Source organism: Cavia porcellus, unplaced genomic scaffold, assembly GCF_034190915.1.
Source record: "Cavia porcellus strain 051 isolate PalLab524CR breed Dunkin Hartley unplaced genomic scaffold, mCavPor4.1 scaffold_30, whole genome shotgun sequence".
Lineage (NCBI taxonomy): Eukaryota > Metazoa > Chordata > Mammalia > Rodentia > Caviidae > Cavia > Cavia porcellus.
In genome coordinates, this window is record NW_026947513.1 from 17,170,764 (window position 1) to 17,188,125 (window position 17,362).

The following is a 17,362-nucleotide window of genomic DNA, read 5'->3' on the forward strand; positions in this document are numbered from 1 at the left end:
TCAGGAATGCCTCTATTCTTTATTTAGAGTAGTTTTAGTTTGTTTTGTATTGTTTAATATCAACATACATGAAGGTATGGATAGTTATTTTGAAGAGACAAGAGACATTATGGCAGCCATTGTTGATTTCCCTATTGTTTTGAAAGCATGTAACACCTTCTTTACTCTGTTCTGATCAGTTTTATACTATTCTGTTTGAATATGAATTTGTATGAATTCATTATGTGTGAAGATATAGACAACCATGTAGAAGAAAATAACATTCATTATGGTAGTCACTGTAGGTCTCATGTTGCCTTGCTTTGAAATCTGTGTCACTTACATTGTTGTCTTCTCATCTGCTTTGTTTTGTTTTGTTACATTTAGCCTTACCCTTTAACAAAAAAAAGAAAGTAGTTTAGTGCACTCTTTTGTCATCACTGCCTAGAACATTGTCCCAGACTGACAAGTGAAGGTGTGGTACCCTCAAACCTCCAGACTTCTCAGATAGAGATCAGAAAAGGTAGATTTCCCTGTTGGTCTCATTTGGGAAACAGGAAGTCTCAACAAATGTGAACAAGAGTTTAAACAGAATGGTGGGAAATAACAACAGCAACAACAAACGTACTAAGCCAGAGATCGAACTGTTGAACAATAAAGTCCCACTACTGGGAGTTTAAAAATGCTGAAGGGAGCCACATGTGGTTGTGTAAGCCTGTAATTCCAAATCTTGAGGCAGGAGGATTGTAAATTCAAGCTCAGCCAGGGCAATTTATTGACTTAGCAAGACCGTGTATTGAAATGAAAAAAAAAAAATTGCTGGAATGGTATGTCCATGTGAAAGCTCTAGATTCAAGGACCAGTATTGAAAAAGAAAACTCCTGAAGGTCAGAAGGGGTCCCTTGACTTCCAAGGCACTTTAGGCCTTATTCTGATGACATTCTGCACCCTTAGTAAACATATATGTGCACCCATGTTTATAGCAGCACAATTTATAATAGCCAGATCTTGGAAACAACCTAAGTGTCCATCGACTGAGGAATGGATAAAAAAGTAGTGGTATTTTTATACAATGGAGTACTACTCAGCTATAAATAATGACTGCATTGAGACATTTATAAATAAACGGACGCAGCTTGAGACCGTACTCATAAGTGAAATAAATCAAACTCACATGTATAAATACTGAATAGTTTCCCTAGTGTAAGAAATGATAAGAATACATAGAAGTATGTGGTAATCATGATTCCCAATCATTTGGTTTGAAGCCATATAATGTTTTCACTCATTAACCGCAATGGTTTTAACCTGGGTTGTTCAATTTTAGTATCTATGATAGCACGAATAGCTATTTTGAAGAAAGCAACACATCATAAAAGCTAGTGCTGATTTAATATCGTCTTGTTTTGAAGTCCCATCAAGCTGTAGTACATCGGTATCCACTGGTTTTTACTATATTTCACTATGTGCTATAGTATAAACAAAATTCTTTATAGGCAAAGAGATAATATAGAAACCATTGTTTGTTTTCTATTAACAGGTTCTAAATACCCTTTAATTCTTGCATTCTCTTGAAAGGCTTCACACTGTCTAGATACGCTTGATATTATAGCATGCGAAGGTACACTCAAATAATTTAAGGAAAGAGGCACTATGACGACTACTATTGTGTTAGATTATCTGGTGGTGAAACACAATGATGCTGGAATGGTTCGGTTCTGCCCTGTGTTGTTCTGTTACAATGTCCTCTCTTATCTCAATCTCACCCCTATTTTTAAATTAATCTATTTTCTCTCATTTTTTTAATTAAGGGAAAACTAAATTAAAAAATAACGGGACACATTATAGTAACATTTTTGTTGTCCTAGTAACCTGACTTGAACCCCAGTATTGCTCTCCCCATCTTGTTCTGTCTGATTATTATGTATTCTATTTTGTTTGATAGTATCAAGTTGAGGGTATAGGCAATCACTTTGAAGGCAATAAGATATACTATGATGCCCAATATGGATTGACTATTACCCCTTTTTTTTTGAAGTCCTGTAAGGTCCTCAGTGTAGGTTTTATTGGTTTTGTTCTGTACTTTTACGATCAATTCTATTATACCTGATGATATAGACAACTCAATTTAAAAATAGCAAGAGGCACAATGGTAACCACTTTTAATCACCTGGTATTCTGTTTTTGCATCACGTGCTATGCCCACCCTTCTGTTCGAACTGACTCTGTTTTGCTTAGTCACATTTGTTTTTATTCTCTTTAAAAAAGTAATAAGAACCGTGAGAGTAATAAAACCCTAAAAGTCTAATTGTTACTGTAAAAAAGAGAGGAAAGGAAGGTGGACTAAGGGGCATAACCACAGGTATGTTCGAGTGTGTAGGATGGAAAACCATATAACTGAGCTTTTGTTGGATCATTGAATGGAACTGTCTCCAATATCACTGTATGAATGTTCACTTTATATGCTTTAATTTAGTGATATGGACAACTTTCTGGGAAGATAATATGTAACCTATTAACTGGTGATTTCGTACTGTATATATTTTTTTCTAGAAATACTGTATTATTTGTACACTTTTATTGCATTGTTTTTTCTATGTCCTTTTTTTTTCTTCTCTCTTTAAATAAAAAAAATTAAGTTATGTAACACTGTATTCTAATTTATAAGAGCAACCTGCTATGCTGGATTTGTCAATGGAATCCTTTTAAAAGAAATCTTTTGTAGGACTTGTGAAGTACAGAATCCTGAATGTGGGCTCACATCTTATTTTGAAGTTTGTGTTTGCCACAAGAACTGTAGGGAATACTTGATAAAAACATTTACTTTGTTGAATTCATTAACAGTTTTTTTTTTTACCGGAAGTTTTTCTTGAAGACAAATGGTATAAATGTGACATTTCTTTTATTTTGCTTCTACCTTTGTTCTTAAAACATTCTTCAGTGGGAATTCCAATTCATCGTCTCAGGAGCTGTTTACTGACAAAAGCAAATACAGCAAGACAACAATGAAAGTGATAATTTACTTTGAAAGAAAGATCAGTTTAGTGCAAGATTTGATGTCACTTTGATATATATTACAGTGGGATTATAACCTTCTATCTAAAATATGTTTTGTAGGGCCTGGTCTCTATATTTACTTGAGGTTGCATGTGGCTCTACTTAATCATTGGTTGTACTGAGATCAAAATACACAACGTGTCACAAATTATTTCCATTTGCTTTTGAAGTCATATGTCTTCTACTTATATTCTTATAGGCTTTTGTAGTTTTCAGGTCTTATTGACTTTGTGTTTACAATCTAAGTAAATGCCACTAGATGAACAACTTACTCATAGTCCACACAAAATATTTCAAATATAGCTATCTATATATCTACCTATCTTAGGGAAAAAATATATATATATACCCGAGCTCATTGTTACTAATAAATGAATTCTTAAAATATCTATTATAAAAGTATCACTGTAATTGGTAATATTAACAATCATCTTATCATAAAAAATCCCTCGTGAATATCTAAGAATCTGTACACATGCCTTAAAAGGGCAATTATTTACTGCCCTTTCTCAGTTTAGTGTCTGGTACCTCAATCAGGTTATTTTGCATAGTCAACAGATACTTTCTGAAAGAAATACAAAATACTTTGCTAAATATCTGTTTGTTTGATTGGAATAATTATTTACTTTTAAATTAATTTTTATTTTCTGTTTAAAAAATAATTGAATATTACAGAAATAAATACAATTTAACAAAGAAAAGCTCCTAAGATTCCACCATCCAATTGACACAATTCATACTTGCTGCATGTTTTAAGGCAGATAACAATTTGACTGGCTTTGTGATCCACCCAGGGGATTCGCACACACTCCTGGGTGTAACTGGGTGAGTGATGGAGGCCTGCCCTTGGGAACTATGTGTGGCTTTTTGATCCTACCTCTCTGGTACTGCTTCCCAGTTTGCTTCTCAGCTGCTAGGGACTTAGCAAATTTCCTCTTCCAAGTCCTCCCACCATGATGTCTCTGCCTTGGAGTTAGCCTATCATAAAAACTGAAACTGTGAGCAAATTAAACTTTTCCTTCCCAAAACTGTGAGTGTCAGACATTGCACCTCAGTGATGAGAAACCAGATTAATACATTGCATATGGAGTATTTTTATCCTATTTCATATGCATGATGTAGATTTCTTGTACACATTTCAACTCCTTTGGGTAAGCTCGACCAACAGCGAGTGCAGAGAGGAGCTATGAAGTTAGATAATCAAGCCAGTTTTCAATATCTTATCTTAAGGAATAAAAATTACATCCCCTGGGTTCTTATAATGGTCCCCCAAGAAGAACAGATGATGCACCATGGATCTTCCAGTTGAGTCTTGCTAACTAAAACCACATCAGTGAGAAAAACAGTAACTACTAAAGAAGTTGCGAAGCTTGGCAATCATGCAGACTCAGAATGGTAGTATTTATGTACTACTGATGTCATCCTCATTCTTTAGGGTCCTCTGTGTTCTCTGACTACCACCCAACATTCTTTTCAGACCATCAGTCAAACTGGACTAGTTTTTATACATGCTACTTCTCTCTTGATAATTGTTCACATTGGTGCCAAATACCTTTTTTCAGTGCAATATCATGTACCTGTATATTATTACACAACAAAGAAACATCTATCAAACGGTAACTGAGAGAATTCTAATTCAGTTGAGGTTTCAGTAAGATGTTAGTTACTTCACTGCTCCTCAGTACTACATTTGGTTTTGCTCAAGCTTGTACATTGCCACTATGAGAATATAAAGTGATGTTCTTTTCCTTCTCTTTTAATTTTGATGAGAACCTCAACATGAGACATTGCTCAAGAATTTTTAAGAGCAAATCAACATTGATAACAATAGGCACACTGTTGTGAAAGAGACCTTCCATAAATGATTATATCCACTAAATGATAGCTCCTCATTTTTTCTCCCCAAATTCTGGCAATTACCTTTTTATTTTGTGTTTCTATGAATTGAAAAGTGACTGGTATTTCATTGAGCATGATTTTCTCCAAGTTTACCTGTACTGTTGTTAGTGTAAGATTATCTTATTTCTTATAGCCAAATAATGAAAATAAAATCACTTTACTATATGAACTATACCATTAGGGCAAAGAAAATGTTTTCAGGTGGAAAGGCTTCAGTATGTCTGTCCTCTCTCTTTATCTTGAAGAAATGAAGTGAGTTATATGAGCCTGAGAGATGAGTTTACAGAAATACACCATACCTTGACCCCTCTCTTCTTTCTGGATCCATAAGGGCTGTGTTACCTACAGCTCAGCTGTAAACTATTAGAATGCTGAGCTCAGGAGTTAATTATTAGAGTGCTAATCTAAGCTGCATTCTCCATAACATTCATTTACAGCAAGTTGACATTTTGGTATTTATCTCTCTGCCTCTCATTTGAATTTTTAGTTTGTTCTAAGCCTGGGTAGGAAAGAGGAAATTATTATCAAATCTCTTACTTCTCAGTAAGTTGATTTGCCATTACATTGAAAAGCATATGTATTTAAAATCCTGAAACAAAATAAAAACTGCAATAAGCAAATTATCTGGGATGAGGTGGATGATTGCTGGAAGTGAAGATCATGTGCTTTAGTAAATGAGAGTAAATTTTGTGTTTGACATTGGTCACCGCAGCCTCTGATGGTTTTGTCCATATATTAGGATTGCTTATATAAGCAGGCATTGTGCAAGTGTGAATAGAAGATGTCCAGTTTCTAGCAAATGCAAAATAAAGAGTCCCAATACACAAGGACTTCTAAGACAATCAAACGTTTTAACACTTGGGATTCAATAATCTGGGTTAATGCTAATTTGGTCATGTAAACTGCCACAGTTCAGCCTTCAACTGTCTCGTGTGACCTTGCAAGCAAGGTGTAAATAGGAATTGGTTTGCAACATTGGACAGAAAAATATTTGTCATTTTATATATACCTAATTAAGTTGGAGAAGCAGGAATTTAAATGTGGCAAAACAACTACATTTTGCTTCAAAGAACGCAATCAATTGAATGAAAGGCAATCTATATACTGTGAGAATGTGTTTGCAAGTCAAAAATCTGACAAGGGATTATTGTCTAGAATACATAAAATGTGTACCCCTGCACAGCAAAAAGTAAGGGACAACCCAGTGAAAAGTTGAAAAAAGACCTGGATAAATGTTTCTGCATATAAAACGTGCAGATAGTAAACATTTTAAAAGGTGCTCAGTGTCCCCCACACACAGGCAAAACCACTGCGAAGTTCCCCTTCACACCATTCAGTGTGGCTACTATAAAAACCAGAAAATAACAATTTTGGTGAGAATGGCAAGACACTAGAACACTTACACACTATTAATGTGACTATAGAATGATGAAATTGGTATAGAAATTGGAAATTTTATGGTCCCAAAAAACTTAAAAACATAACTGCCATACAATCCAACAATATCGGTTCTATTTCTCTATTTCAGGATTCAAAACAGGATGTTCAAGAGATAATTGTATGCCCATGTTCACGGCTGCACTATTCAAAATAACCAAAAAGTACAAGCTACACAAATGTCTGCTGACAATCAATAAACGAAATGTGTCATACACATACCAGGGAGATTCTTTCAGATTTAAAGCTAAGGGTACTCTGTCACATGCTACAATGTGGATGAAGCCGGAAGACCTAATTCAAGGTGAAGTAAGTCACTAACAAAAGACAAGTAGCACACAATTGCACTTCTGTGGGATATCTGAAACAGTTAAAGTCAGAGACACAGAAGTTAGAGAGAGAATGCAAGAATTTCAGGGAGAGAAAAAGAATTTGTTATTTAATGATTATAGAGTTTCATATTTACAGAATGCAAGAGTTCTGGAAATGTTTCACATCAGTCTGCATGTAGTTAACATTATGAAGCTATACATTTGAATATGGTTAAAATGGTAAAATTTTTGCTACATTTTTACTATAATGAGAAAATGTGCTACATTCCGCATAGACTATGAAATTATAATGGCAGAAGTGCTAGCTGTAACTATATTAGTGCCAGGACAAGATGGTCTGCATATATTCAGTTGCTTTCTACATTATTTCAATTTCATTTAGACAACCGACAGTTTTTCTAGGTTTCATTATCTAAGATAGTATAGAGAGCCACCCATGTATAATGAAGTTATTATAAATCACACAGAGAAACATATTAAAAGGCCCGAATTGGACGATACAAAGGGAACTGAAGAGTTAGAGGTGCTCAGAAAAAACAAATAGCCAAAAGATAAGCCATTTTTCTTCACATTAAAAAATACTTCCTTTAAAAGTTCATTTAAAAACAGAAATAGTGAGTTAATGGAAACAAGTAATTAATGATAACATTTAAATTAGGGGAAAATTATCTTAGAGGCAAATAGATGATAGTAAATATCTAATTAAAAGAAATGAATTTTGAACATCTAGATTAAAAATATGTCATGTCAAGATGTTCTTTAACAGGTAGTAGAAAGTAGAGGAATTCTTTTAATTGTTACTAGCTAAAAATTGGTTATGAGGTTCAACAAGGACAGGGTTGCAGAGATCTAACATGAATCCAACAAATGGAAACAGGGCTCAACAAACATCATCATAATCCATATTTGTTCAACACACTCAGGTAAAAGAATAAAGCTTCTCACATTGGAAGTGACAAACCCAGAAACTTCAGCTTGGTCTCAGCTCTCTCATCTATCTTAAGAGCTAGTGGAATGAAAATTGGGTTTTGTGTCAGACTTTGAACCTTATAAATGACTCAACTAGGTCAGTTGTTTACAGATTATCTGCACTGATCCATGAGAGATGACAGAATATTCATTGCAAACAAAGACTAATTTTGAGTTTTAATTTGACATAGTCAGTGTGCGTAGCTGTAGTTTTCTGGATCGTGTTCAGGGTGTTTGGATTTAGGATTCTAAAGGAGAATAGAAAATGAGAAATACTAAAGCAGATTCAGGAAAGATGATGCTATACAGTCAGGGTACGAGCCTGATATGTTGCTCTACAGAGAACTTATGTTCTAGGAGAGAAAAGATGAACGAGTTTGTTAGAACAGTACCCTAAATTTGTCAAACTCAGAATAACTGAATTAATCTATTTTCACATAAGAAATAAAAGCTAGAAACATGTTAGAAAGACAAATATGTGGGCAAAGCACAAAGAAAATTAAAATAAATAAAATTTCCAGATTCAACAAGAGTGTTAGCCCTCTACGTGTTCAAGAAATAGAGATAAAATCAAGAAACCAACATAGCTATTCAGCTGTCATGAGCCTTTAGGAAAGAAGGAGTAAAGTAGTAGGGTAGAGAAAACATTAAATATGTCACACAACTGAATAAGGAAAAACACATAGAGTACACATAAATGTACAGTGGTCACTACTGGAAAGGATTCACACTCCAGGAAACATCTTGGGAAATAACATATTTATCACCTTTAATACTTTTCAGGACATAAGCTTCTGAAACACCATAGAAGTTCTAACAGTTGAAGCACCTAATTAAAAAAAAATATCAATTTGCGTGGACATACAGATTTGGAGAGTCTTTGCTGGAAAGTAGGTTTTATAGTTCTGCAATTCTATCATGATAACTACTGAAGTCAGGAAATCATATAAGGACATAAAAATTGTACTATGAAAGGAGCCTGAAGTTCCTGAACCACGAAGTTCAGTATGTTAATGATTTAAGATGTTTCCCTTACATGTACCAAACGCACACAGTGAATGTAAATATTATATATTACAAACTTAACATAAATAATAATATAATAATGATAATTATTAAAATGGGGAAAGGGGTCTAGAGATGCAGGGAAGCATGGAGAAGAAGAGGAAAAGAAGCATCAGGCTATGTTAAGGACATGCTAAATTTCATGTGCTGTAAAAATACACTAATTTAAAAAATGGAACCTTAGTTGATGTCAGCATAATAGGCTATATATTTTAGTACCTCCTTTACTTAAGTTTGCAAGTATTCACAGACAAGAACAGTTTTGTGAAGTTCTCAAAACCTGCTAATAAGACTAAGACACTTCTGTAGACCATGCGAAATTAAAACTAAATAAATACAAAAGAATGGTTCAACTTGATTCCTCTGTGTCTCTTCCACATTGGCATAGCATCACAGAGAAAATTACTCTGGGTTCATGGTTTCTATAGTGAGAAAAGAGAGGCCAACACAGACAACAACAACATTTTGGGGCGCTGTACAGGAGGCATTCTTTTGTCTTGCCTCAGAGAAAACTGGAGAAATTACTAGAGAAATTACTAATAGCTGGGTTAATCAGCCAGAAGCTGGTTATAAATGGTAGTAAGCTTCAGCTTACTAGCTATGTAAGGATCTATTTTCCCACCAGTTGTGGTGATTTATGAGATACTAGGTAATGGCACTCTACACAAAAACCAAGTGATCACTGCAGAAAGTATAGTGTACTTTCTCAAAGAAGTAGGAAAAAATATAAAAATTTATCAGACCATGTATAATGCATCAACTATTGTTATTCTTTTATTATTTTGTTATTAAATCTTCTTTTATCTTGTCTCCATAAAATAAAAAAATTATGTGGAACCACAAAATATTGACTTGCCCAAGCAATTTTGTGTCAGAGGAACAAAGCAAGAGTTATTACCTGATTTGAAAATACAGTATAAAATTATGACAACAAAAACTGACACAGAGACCAATGGAATGGATGAAGCAGCTCAGGAATAAATTCGTACACTTATGGTCTGTTTATAGTCTATGAATATAATAGGCATATTTGTCAGATTTCTCATTAAAAAGAGATCTACTTAACAGTGACAACCTAAAGCAAAAGTTTATTTTGCTCATACATTCTGTCTACAGTCTGAAGGCTCTGGAGTCATGGAATGGCACAGCAGAAGACGGCTGTTCAACGCATGGCATCTGGGAAGCAGAAGGCGTGAAAGAACATGAGAGGAAAAAGCCAGATACAGTTGCTGAGTTCATGTAGCCAGGATCCACTACCGACAACCATGTCCCACCTCTTAATAGTCTAGTCAGCAATGCACTTATCAATGGGTTAATGCATCAAAAAGGTCAGCATCCTCATAACCCAACCACCTCTATGACAGTCTCATAATCCAAACGAACTGATGATTAAGATTTATGAGCACCAAGGAGGACGGATCACAGAAGCATGAAAATGAAACAGACCTTTTTTTCCCCCCACATCTTCTAAAAATAAACTTTAAACTATTTGAAGAGTTAAGAGTAAAGCCTGCAACTTTAAAATGTACAGAGGAAGAACTGGGAAAACAGCCTATCACATTGGTCAGGGTAATGATTTTTTGCATAAGACTTCAAATGTATAACCAATGGAAACCTAAAATTTAATTGGATCAAATTTATCATTATCTGCATAGAAAATAAAACAAAACAAAGAAGAGAAAAACCTACTAGTTATGGAAAACTATTTGAAAATAGTACATTTAGTAATAGGTTAATATCTAAAGTGTATAATAAGCTCAACCAACTAAATAACAACAAGAATTCAATTTAAAAATGGACAAAAGGCTTGAATAGAGATTTCTTAAAAGACAATTCTCAAATCACCACAGGTTTACCAAAAAAAGATCATCAGCATCAGTAATCATTAGGAAAGTTTAAAATTTAAACCACAATTACACATCACCTCACACCTTCTTGAACAAGAAGTAACCACCATATGGCATTATTGCTGACTGCAGAGAATATTAAAATAAGTGAAATAAGCCAGGTACAGAAAGACAACTGTGATTTCACTTACAAGTGAAATCTAAAACAGTTTAATTAAAAAGTAGAAAATAGAACAATGGTCTTTATTAGAAGTTGAAACCAGGGAGGGGCTTTCTAGAAGGAGAATAAAAAGTACAATATTTGAATTAGACAGGAGAGTTTTCAAGATTTGTTACACAATAAGGTGACCTTATTTAACAGAAATGTATATTTTAGATATTGCTAAGGAGAAATATTTTAAATTTTTTTTGAAATAAAAAGAAAAATATGTATGGGTATGTTAATCGGTTTTATATAATAATTCCATGACATATATAAAAAAAACATCATATAGCATGCCATGGATACATAAACCACTATTTTCCAATTAAAAATAAAAGTAATTTAAAAGTATGAATGTACTTTCAAAGGAGGACTCATGACTGGAGGCCCTTTTATTAACCATTTCGAAAGTTACAAGACTAGCACAATATCTCAACCACTTTTTCCTGAGAAAGCAGCAAAAATAAATGAATTTCCATTGTTTATAAATACATCAAAATTCATCTCCTATTGGGGAATTTCTCTCAACTGAATGAAATTGTATTGTTGACTAACAAATATTGATTGAAATTCTCATGAGTCTTCTTAAAGAAAAATGTTTATTCTGACATTTGTTTAAGCAGTAAGGAAGAATTTACTCAGCACCATTGTGACAAGAGGAAAAAGATCAAGCTAAACTTGAAATACAGCAATGACAAGGATGGAGAATGATAGCCAATGAGCAGAATGAGCAGTTGATGAAAAATTACTAGATCAGGGATAGCAAATTCTTGCTAAACTGACTTAGCAGGATGCTTTGCGAAAGTTAGCCAGGGTAATCAGGACAGAGTCAGAGAACTACAGAGGACACAGGACAAGCAAACTCCTGGGTCCTTAACCAGTTACTCATCAAGAGTGTGATTTGCACTTTCCTAAGATGGTCAAAGGCTTAAGGTTTTTTCCTAAGAAAATAATGACTCTTAAAAACCCAGAAAAACTCAGTTAAATAATCTATTGCTTTGCCTCAACTCAATAACAGATAAACAAACTTATTAAAGATGGGTAAAAGATCTACATGAGCATTTCTCAAAAGAAGACATGCAAATGATCAATAGGCATTTGACAGAAAATATCAACATCGTTATTAATGATCAGGAAGATGCAAATCAAAACCATAACTGACATATCACTTCCCTCTTGTAAGAACAGTAATTATAAAAATGATGAAAGATTACAACTACTCATGAAGATGTGGAGAAAAGAGAACTCTTGCACACTATTGGTAGGAATTTAAATTAATACAGGCATTATGGAAAGAAATGTGGAAATTTCTTTTAAAAAATTAAAAATATATATAATCCAGTCATACAACTCCTAGGTTTATACCCAAAGGATATAAAATCATTATGTTCAAAAGACTTCTGCATTCCAATAATTACTGCAAAACTATTCACAAATAACCAATAAATGAAACAATCTATCTAATCTATCAATGAATGCATGGGTGAAGAATATGCAATACATATGCATAATGGACTACTCAGCCATAAGATGAATGAAATCCTCTTGGTTGGAATAGAGATTATTATATTGAGCAAAATAATCCAGGCATAGAAAGATGAGTACTGCACAATCTCACTCATGTGGAATCTGAAAAGGTTAGGAAAGTTGAGAGCATAGTAGTTGTTTAAAAAGGCTAGGGTAAGAAGGAGGGAGGGAGGCATACAAAAAAGTTGATCAATGGGTGCAGTTAGGAGCGTGATGTTCTAGAGTCCTATGTAACAGTAAAAGGACTATAGTACCAGTTGTATACTATTTTGTATTTCAAAAAGCTAGAGAAAAGGAGTTTCAATCTTTCACCATAAATAAATAAGTGTTTGAGGAGATATAATATTAAGTTGACTTAAATACTATGCAAAGTATATACATACTAAAACATCACATAATGCCCTATTAATATATATGTTCTATATATACATAAAATTTTATGTTTGTATGAATCAACTTGAAAAGCAAAGGTTGAACCAAGTATTTAAAAATACTAAGAAAATGAAAGGCTATAGTTGTTTAGGACTTTTTACTCTTATTTATTTGTAATTTTGCTTCTAGTACTTATTTTTCCTTATTTGTGCAGCAAATTCTTATTGTATTTTAAGAAATTTATTTTTTCCTTTTTATCAACACTTTGGTAAGAGAAAAATTAAAATACTTTTACCTCCCTTGGCAGCTAAAAAAAAAAAAAAGAAAAAAGAAAATAATGACTCATGTCAGAACAAAACTTTATTTACATTTATGTTTCTTTTTTACCTTAAAACTTTGAGTCAGATGTTTGCTCACCTCTACAAACAGACATGTTTGTTATTTAGTGATAGTCTCTCTAAAAACTTAGCAAACTAAGTTGATTAGCCACCAATTTTATTTTTATTTTAAAGAGAATAAAACAAAAGAGAACAGAAAAAAGCAAATCAGAACAAAACAGTGCAAGCAACACAGCCCTTCATGACAAGACAACCGTATATCAACAGTAGCTACTGTAATGTCTCTTTTCTTCGAAATAGTTGAGCGTATCTTCACACACAGTAGTGTAAAACGTAACAAAATATTATAAAGCCATTCAAGAGAATGAAAGTATTACAGGAAATTCAAAACCAAATAACAGAAAATGAATAATGGCTATTATAATATCTCATTTTCCTTAAAATATTTATTTATACTATCACATATATTAAAATCCAATAAGACACAACATGGTAGAACCAATGACTAGCCCCAAACTTACATAACATCTGCTATCCTCCTTGAAATTTGAGGACACCATGGTAAGAAATTTGCTGAAATATTCATTGCATCCAAGAGTCTCAGGTCATTAGTCTAAATCTACATTTATCTTGGGTTCTAACAGTGTCTTCACAAGACTGAGACCTTTTGATGCAAAGATGATCACCTCATGAAGACCATCTTGTCTTGTCAAGAAATAAGGAATTGAAAACATTTTTCAAAAGTAGAGCCAAGATAACAATCACTCAGCCTTTAACCCACCCCAGCAAATGCATAAAACCTGATATTATTTCTGTTTGTACGTGAGCCAGTCTAATTCTCTTCATTAGATCTGTGTCCCTTTCAGTTTCCCAAGCCAGTCAGTTACCTGTTTTCTCTTACTCTAATAAATCCTTGACTAATAAGTGTGTCACATTGAAATATCCTGAAATGCTTTTTTTGTGATGAGAACTACTTTGTGATTGGAGGCAGGTGAGTCACTTGTTGGGGTGTCCCTCAAACCCCAACTAGTCAAGGTTAGCAAGGGTGAGACTTGAGATATTCAACCAAATGAGTCAAGGGTTATCAGATGCCCAGAGGGGAAGATGATTATTAAAATGATTCATCTAAATTTTTGCTACAACTTGACTACACCAGCCAAAGAAGGATCCCAAACCAAATCTCATTCAAAAAGGGTTCGGGGGAGCAGAACCAATATTGAAATGAGGAGAGTCGTCATCAGGCTGAAAAAAAAAATTTCTCTTTGATGTTCTTCCAATAGCACACTTCTCAGCAGCACAGGAATTTTTACCAAGATAGAATCTGGTCCTATCAGTCAGTTCTGTGTTACTAAAATATTTGACAACAGTAAATTCTAAAGATAAAATGTTTATATAGTCACAGTCTGGGAGGTTCCAAGATAAAGTGGTGAGAAAAAACTCAGCAGAAGTTGACCCTTTGGCTTGATCACCTCATGGTGCATTTGGCAATGGTTGCCAAGCACTTAAGAAAAAGCAGGTGATCACATTCTGAAGAGTAGCACAGGGAAATCCCCTTTAACAGCCCACCACTGATGGTCTAAAGATCTCTCAGAAGGTCCCACCACTTAAAGAATTCCATATCACCTTCCAATACCTGAGGAATAATTATTATGTGTGGACTAGAGAAACATCCAATATCCAAAAGACAGCACTGTGGGTTGTTATATAGTGTTGAGTAAAGGGTCATTGAATGTTTGTTGCATTACCTTAATTCTTAAACTTTATAGAGGAAGGACTGCCAGACAATACTCAAACACACACAAGGTCATAAAACAAACATATTCAGATATACCAAAAGATAGTGACATGTAAAAATACAGGTATCAACTGAAAGGACCCATAATAGTGAAAGATGGAAAAATTTGAGCCAAAAAATAAATAAAATAATCCTGAATTATCATCCCAAATATAAAATACATATTCACAAATGCTTAATGATATAAACAAATAATTGAAGAAATATAGACTATATAAATATTTCACAAAATTTTTATATAGGCTATATAAATATTGCAAATAATTTATGTAAATACTTCCATACTTAAAAACAATGTAAACCCCCTGCCCCCTTAGTGTGGGCTATATAGTGATTTCTTTCCAAAGAGGAGAGTGCAGTAAAGGGTAACATGTAGGGAAGTATGAAAAGCAGTCTCTGCACTATGCAATCATGCCTATATTCTGCAGTATTAACTTCATGTGTCCTCAATATGAATATGTTTCTTTAACTCTGCCTTCCTCCTCTATGCAACTCATAATCCCAATAGAACTGTAAGAAAAAAAAATACTCAAAGCAATGTTGAGGAAAATTCCCCCAAACATCCGGCTAGCTCTTCTCTAAACTGTCAAGTTCATCAAAACAAGAAAGACAGGGGAAATGTTACAGCCCAACTTACCCAAAGAGCTAAATAACTAAATATGCTCTGCTGGATGTTACACTGGAAGGGGAAAAAAAAAAAAAAAAGCATTGCCTAATGGAAATCTGAGTGAAGTTTTGATTTCAATTAATAATAATATATTAAAATTGAGTCAGAAATTGTGATGAATATTCTATCATAATATAAAATGTTGACAGTAGCTCTCTCAATCCTGGGAACTGGGCGGCTGAAGGTGAGTGTCCACACACCATCCCAAAACCCAGGAGTTTGGGATCATCGCTACCACGGGTCAAGGAACTTCCAAGCTTCCTGCCACACTTGACTGGCTACAGTGGTCTTGGGCCTGCCTGATCCACCCCCAGTGACCCTCTCTCAATCCAGGGAACTGGGTGCCCGGAGTCCCAGGAGCTGAGAGCATAGAAGATGATTTCCAACAGGCCCAGGGGCAGCCTTGGAACAATACATGAAAAATGGAAATATAGGAAAATGACAAAAGGAAAAACCAAAATATGATATCAAACCTCCAGCCCATCCCAAGAAAACTTAGGAGCTATGAACATGAAAGAAAATATATTCCATACACCTGAAATACTTGAAATAAAAGCAACTGAAATAAAGAAGCAACTCCAGGAAGCTTTAAAGGAATTCAAACTAGAAATAATCTCCCAGGTAAAAAAATAAATGATAAAAGAAATGAAAAGATGCTGAACACATCTAAAGAAGACACAGTTAAAAAATTAGAGGAACACAGCAAAAAGATAGAATCCCTGGATGAACAATATAAGAAACAAACAGAATACATGAAACAGATCCAAAGAAATATACAGGAAATCAAAAATTTCATTGAAAGTTGTCAAAACTACCTTAATGAAAGTGAAGATAGAATTTCAGACCTTGAAGACAAGATTGCAGCTAGTGAACAAGAAAGGAAAGATCTTTTAAAAATAGTAAGGAGAGGACTTCCGGGAGAACATGGCGGACAGATAACAGCAACTACCGGAGGCTCTCTGAAAGACTCGGCTCAGAAGCCAGGAATGGTGCGGACTAAGGAGACATAAGCAGGTGGAGATATGCTCTGCTGACTCAGGAACGAACTGGGCTGAGAGAAACCAACTTGGAATGCAGTCCTGGTGCTAAAACAGGAACAGAAAAGCCTCGGTGTGGAGGCTGGACCCCGCACCATTGTAAGCCGCGATTTGGGTTTCCCGCCGCGCGGCGGCTGGCTGCCTCTACAGTGGCTCGGCAAGGAGAGAGACGCGCAGAAGCTCTGAGAACGGCAATCTGCGAATGGCAGGGAGGCGTGCACTGACTTGTGGTGAGGTGAGTGAGAGAAATTGACACTCTACCACAGTTTGACTCCAGCAGAGGACTTTCTGGGCCCGAGCAGTCCTGCGGGAGCAGGGCGCGGTGGCGACTCCAGCCACACATCCCCCTCTCGGGCGGGATTGGTGAAAAGTGCCTGGCCTGTGTGACGCTGCCGGCGGACCTGGTAGGCTGTCCCAACCCAGATCCCAGAGCCTGACGGTGGCCAGGAGGGGAGATGCATAGGCTGTCTGGTCCGTAACTCCCTGGTGTGCAGTGGTGAGCAGGAACACTTAACTGGCGCAATTCGATCAGGCTGTGGCTGACTGGGAGAGAAGCTGGGCCTCTTATATAAGCTTGCATATATAAGGAACAGAGAAGAAGAGGCAGCATGGGAAGAGGCAGCAACAAGAAAGGCTCCTCAGCCCCCAATTCTGAGAAACAGGCAATAGCAGACACTGCACCAATAGACATAAGGCACCATATAGAGAGCCTCATAGACCAATTCAGGAATGAAGTTATCAATGACCTGAAGCTAGAAGTATGCAGAATAGTTAGAGAAATGCTAAGTACCACCCAAGAAAAAACAGGTGGTGGAATGGAAGAACAGAAAAAAAGGGGA

The 17,362-nt window shown here is 35.2% G+C and overlaps 1 pseudogene; it reads left to right on the forward strand.

Annotated features, from left to right (window-relative positions):
* LOC100729271 (large ribosomal subunit protein uL30-like) overlaps positions 1–9,981 on the forward strand; it is a 154,955-nt pseudogene extending 144,974 nt beyond the window's left edge.
* The last annotated feature ends 7,381 nt before the right edge of the window (positions 9,982–17,362 follow it).